Genomic DNA, 6,277 nt, shown 5'->3' on the forward strand with positions numbered 1-6,277 from the left:
TCTGGTTCTATCAAGGTGTCTGTACTTATATATATTTGGGATTCAGGAGTCTTCTTCCTCAAAGTTAGAAAGTTACAATTTTGTTGTTAAAAAAAAAACAAAAAAAAACTCAACACCAAAATGTAGAATATTGATTTTTCTTAGCTGGAAGAAAACATTACAGCACCATCATGGCTTTGCACTGAATAAAAGTCATCAATAACACAGTATGCAAGGTCCTTTTAACATATATAAAAACGCATATATTTCTGTAAATAAGTAGCTTTGAACAACAGTTTGTACTCGGGAGACAAAGCATTATACTAGAGTAACTAGAACTAATTAGGAAAAAATCTGCTTCAGTACTGATCAAGGGATGTTTAGGGGTTGAGAGTAGCTACAACAGTTATTTATGTTCTATTTCTTTGTAGGTATTGTATTTAAACATTATCTTTATGAACAAATATATATTAAATTTGAATTAACTGATTGTTCCTAGTCTCTTTCTTTTCCAGCCCAAATTGAAATGCTTCGCTTTTGGAAATCTTGTGTACTTCTGTCATTTAGGTAAATAGAATAGTCTCCATTCTGCTTTACAGAATTGTGTCCAGTTAACTCATAAAGTTGACAGGGGTACCAAATTCATTCCCCTGTGATCTTCAATACAGCTATACCCAGAGCTGACAGTCAGGGAGGACCTTCTTCATCCCTTTGTGACCTTTAGTACATCTATACCTAGAGCTGACAAGGGGACCAAATTCATCTTGCGATCTTCAATACAGCTATACCTAGAGTTGACAAGGAGACCAGATTCATCTCCTTGTGACCTTCAGTACAGCTATACCAAGAGCTGACAGGGAGACCAGATTCATCTTGTGACCTTCAGTACAGCTATACCTAGAGCTGACAGGGGGGCCAAATTCATCTTGTGACCTTCAGTACGCATGCTTGTTTCAGGTCTTGAAAGGTACTTGCATTTGGTGCCTAACTATACCTAGAACGGTCAGGGAGGACCTACTTCATCCTTTAGTACATCTATGCCTAGAGCTGACAGGGATACCAAATTCATCCCACTGTGATCTTCAATACAGCTGTACCTAGAGCTGACAGGGATACCAAATTCATCTCCTTGTGACCTTCAGTACATCTGTACCTAGAGCTGACAAGAGGACCAAATTCATCCACTTTTGATCTTCAATACAGCTATATCTAGAGCTGAGAGTCAGGGAGGAACTTCTTTATCCCTTTGTGACCTTTAGTACATCTATACCTAGAGCTGTCAGGGGGACCAAATTCATTTCCCTGTGATCTTCAATACAGCTATACCTAGAGCTGACAGGGAGGAACTACTTCATCACTTTGTGACCTTCAGTACAACTACACCTAGAGTTGACAGGGAGGACATACTTCATCCCTTTGTGACCTTTAATACAACTATACCTAGAGCTGACAGGGGACCAAATTCATCACTTTGTGATCTTCAGTACAGCTATAGCTAGAGCTGACAGGAAGGACCCACTTCATCCATGTGTGACCTTTAGTACAGCTATACCTAGAGCTGACAGGGAGGACCTTCTTCATCTCTTTGTGACCTTCAGTACAGCTATACCTAGAGTTGACAGAGGGGTGAAATTCATCTTGTGATCTTCAATACAGCTATACCTAGAGCTGACAGGGAGGAACTCCTTCATTCATGTGTGATCTTTAGTACAATATACCTAGAGCTGACAGGGGGACCAAAATTCATCTCCTTGTGATCTTCAATACAGCTATACCTAGAGCTAACAGGGAGGACCTACTTCATCCCTTTGTTACCTTTAGTTATCTATACCTAGAGCTGACAGTGGGGCCAAATTCATCCCTTTGTGATATTCAATATAGCTACTAGTATACCTGGAGCTGACAGGGAGGACCTACTTCATCCCTTTGTGACCTTCAGTACAACTATACCTAGATCTGACAGGGGGGTCAAATTTACCCCTTGTGATCTTCAACACAGCTATACCTACAGCTGACAGGGAGGACCTACTTCATCCCTTTGGACAGGGAGGACCTACTTCATCCCTTTGTGACCGTCAGTACAACTATACATAGAGCAGACAGGGGGACCAAATTCATCCCATTGTGATCTTCAATACAGCTTTACCTCGAGCTGACAGTCAGGGAGGACCTACTTCATCTCCTTGTGACTTTCAGTACAGCTATACCTAGAGCTGACAGGGGGACCAAATACATCTTGTGATCTTCAATACAGCTATACCTAGAGCTGACAGTCAGGGAGGACCTACTTCATCCCTTTGTGACCTTTAGTACAACTATACCTAGAGCTGACAGGGGGGACCAAATCCATCCCTTTGTGATCTTCAGTACAGCTATACCTAGAGCTGAGAGGGAGGACCTACTTCATCCCTTTGTGATCTTTAGTACAACTATACCTAGAGTTGACGGGGAGCAAATTCATCTTGTGATCTTCAATACTGCTATACCTAGAGCTGACAGGGAGGACCTACTGTATCCCTTTGTGACCTTCAGTACAATTATACCTAGAACTGACAGGGGGGCCAAATTTCATCTTGTGATCTTCAATACAGCTATACCTAGAGCTGACAGGAAGGACTACTTCATCCCTTTGTGACCTTTAGTACAACTATACCTAGAGCTGACAGGGGGAGCAAATACATCTTGTGATTTTCAATACAGTTATACCTAGAGCTGACAGGGAGGACCTACTTCATCCCTTTGTGACCTTCAGTACAACTATACCTAGAGCCGACAGGGGGACCAAATTCATCTTGTGATCTTCAGTACAGCTATACCTAGAGCTGACAGGGAGGGCCTACTTATCCCTTTGTGACCTTTAGTAAAACTATACCTAGAGCTGACAAGGGGACCAAATTCATCCCTTTGTGATCTTCAATACAGCTATAACTAGAGCTGTCAGGGGGACCTACTTTATCCCTTTGTGATCTTTAGTAAAACTGTATCTAAAGCTGACAGGAGCACTTACTTTAATGCTTTGTGATCTTAAGTACAGCTAGGGCTGATAGGGGCACCAACTTTTACCCTTTGTGACCTTAAGTACAGTTACTTTGGCTAATGGGATCTATCCACAGACATTTCTATGAAATTATTTCAGAATCAAAGTATTTTTTAGAATAATATTATTATTATTATGTTGACTGAAGATATTTCTACCTTTAGTTCTCAATGTTGTGGATTTTGAAGAATCATATTTTTGTGAAATTATTTAAAAATCAACAAGAGCTGTTTGTAAAATACTGGTATGCATGCCCCCCCCCCACCCCCATGATTGGTTGTCCTATTTTTAGTCCTGTGCTCTCTATGACCATGACCTTTCACCTATTAAAACTAACAACAATGTGGCTCATCTACTTCATAAGCCCACCATGCTACCAAGCCTGAAGGTACTGGGTAAAGTGGTTCACAGGTCACAACAGAAACAGTTTTCAAGCTTCAGGACTCTGTGACCTTGACCTTTGCCATACCAATACCCATCAAAAATAGCAGTCATCTGTAAAAGCCCAATACTGCTGTCAAATTCAATACCTCTCACGCCCCAAAAGCCAAATCATTCTATCAAATTTGATGAGGTTCTCAAGCTATCGAGTGGAAATAGTTTTCGAGGTTATAGCCCGTGACAGTGACCTTTGCCTTACACACCACAAAATTATTTGTATTACTGACCATCAAATTAAGAGGTTTCATCAACTTCATAAGTCCTATTAAGGTATAAACTTTGAATGATCTGGATCAAGTGGTTATAGTTATTAAGCAGAAACCATTTTCAAGGTTGAGGCCCCTGTGACCTTGATTTTAAGTTTGAAGCAAATCCATCCAGTAATTACAGAGATAAAGAGGAAAGGGTCATCTGCTGGTGTTGACCAACCTCCCTATCAACTTTCATGATTTTAGGGCCAAGCGTTCTTGAGTTATCATCCGGAAACGAATTGGTCTACATACAGACTGACCGACTGATCAACATCTGCAAAACAATATACCCCTCCTTCTTCGAAGGGGGGCATAAAAATGCATAAAAACTTCAACGAAAATGTGGATGCAGGTCATAGTTTAAATATAAGTAGCATAGCTCTACTTTGTATAGTCAAGCTAAAAACTAGTGCTTACTGGCATTTGGTAGATGTTCACCCAAGGAATGTTTCTACACAATTATTCTGAATTGGGCCAGCTGGTTCTTAGGAGAAAATTTCCAAAGTTTTCCATAAAGCCATACTGGAACAAGTGTCGGACTGTCACAAAATACGCCTGTCATTGAACTTGGCATAATTCAAGGGCCATAATCCAAGAGTGTCTGGGGTGATTTGGGTTGTTGTTGAACTTGGCCGAGATACATTGTCAGCAGGTTTGAAGATCGGATGAAAACTGACTTAAGAGTGGACAAGGCTAAATTCGCAATTTTTAGAGTAATTCAAGGGCCATAATCCAAGACTGATTTGGGTTGTTATCAAACTTGGCCAAGATATTATGCCCACAAACATTGTCAGTTAGGTGCATATTGGATGAAAACTGTTCGACTTAAGAGTGTGGACATACTTTGGACGCCAACCACCCGCCACCACTGGTGTTCACATAGAACACCACACTCTTTCAACGACAGGGGTATAAAAAGTTAGCTCCAGCCTCTGATGTCCATGTAACAAGAGGGCCATAAAGGCCCTGTATCGTTCACCTGACCTAATGACCTAAAGATCATCAAGATTAACATTCTGACCAAGTATCATTAAGATATGGTCATAAATGTGGCCTCTAGAGTGTTAACTAGTATTTCCTTCAATTTGACCTAGTGACCTGGTTTTTGACCCCACATGACCCAGATTCGAATTTGGCCTAAAAATCGATTAACATTCTGACTAAGTTTCATGAAGATTCAGTCATAAATGTGGCTTCTAGATTGTTAACAAGCTTTACTTTTTATTTGACCTGGTGACCTAGTTTTTGACCCCACCCGACTCAGCTTGGAACTAAACCTTAAGATCATAAAGATTAACTTTCTGACAAAGGTTCATAAAGATACAATGTACGGTCATAAATGTGGTCTCTAGAGAGTTAACTAGCTTTTCCTTTGGTTTGACCTGGTGGTGACCTAGTTTCTGACCCCACATGACCCAGATTCAAACTTGGCCTAAAGATCATCAAGGTTAACATTCTGACCATGTTTCATTAAGATATGGTCATAAATGTGGCCTCTAGAGTGTAAACTAGCTTTTCCTTTGATTTCACCTGTTGACCTAGTTTTTGACCCCACATGACCTTGATTCGAACTTGACCTAAAGATCATCAAGATAAACATTCTGACAAAGGTTCATGAAGATACAGTCATAAATTAGCCTCTAGAGTGTTAACAAGCTTTTCCTTAGATCTGACCTGGTGACCTTGTTTTTGACCCCATATGACCCAGATTCGAAACTGACCTGAAGATCATCAAGATTAGCATTCTGACCAAGTTTCATGAAGATACATCACAAATGTGGCCTCTAGAGTGTTAACAAGCTTTTCCTTAGATTTGACCTGGTGAACTAGTTTTTGAGCCCAGATAACCCAATATTGAACTCGTCCAAGATTTTATTGAGAATAACATTCTGACCAAGTTTCATTAAGACTGGACCAAAATTGATACCTCTAGAGTGTAAACAAGCTTTTCCTTTGATTTTACCTGGTGACCTAGTTTTTGAGCCCAGATAACCCAATATCGAACTCATCCAAGATTTTATCGAGAGTAACATTCTGACCAAGTTTCATTAGGATTGGACCAAAATTGTGACCTCTAGAGTGTAAACAAGCTTTTCCTTTGATTTGACCCGATGACCTAGTTTTTGACCACAGATGACCCAATATTGAACTCCTACAAGATTTTATTGAGCCCAGATAACCAATATCGAACTCGTCCAAGATTTTATTGAGAGTAACATTCTGACAAAGTTTCATTAAGATTGGGCCAAAATTGTGACCTCCAGAGTGTCAATAATCAAATTGTTGACGGGCGGACGACGACGAACACAGGGAGATCACAAAAGCTCACCTTGAGCACTTTGTGCTCAGGTGAGCTAGAAATCAAGTAAGTGGTTTCTATGCAGCTTTCAATATTTTTCTTTTGGTTGCCAGGGCAACCTGACTCCTAAATAGATGACCCTGGTTTGAGGAAATCTGGGAGAAGACCATCCAGTTAACATTTCTGTAAAGCATGGTCAAAATTAGGTTAGTGGTTTATGAAATTTTCTTCAGAGAAATTGTGGAAGATGGCAGACTGATGACAGACATC

The sequence above is a fragment of the Mercenaria mercenaria genome, unplaced genomic scaffold (assembly GCF_021730395.1).
Source record: "Mercenaria mercenaria strain notata unplaced genomic scaffold, MADL_Memer_1 contig_1024, whole genome shotgun sequence".
Classification (NCBI taxonomy): Eukaryota; Metazoa; Mollusca; class Bivalvia; order Venerida; family Veneridae; genus Mercenaria; species Mercenaria mercenaria.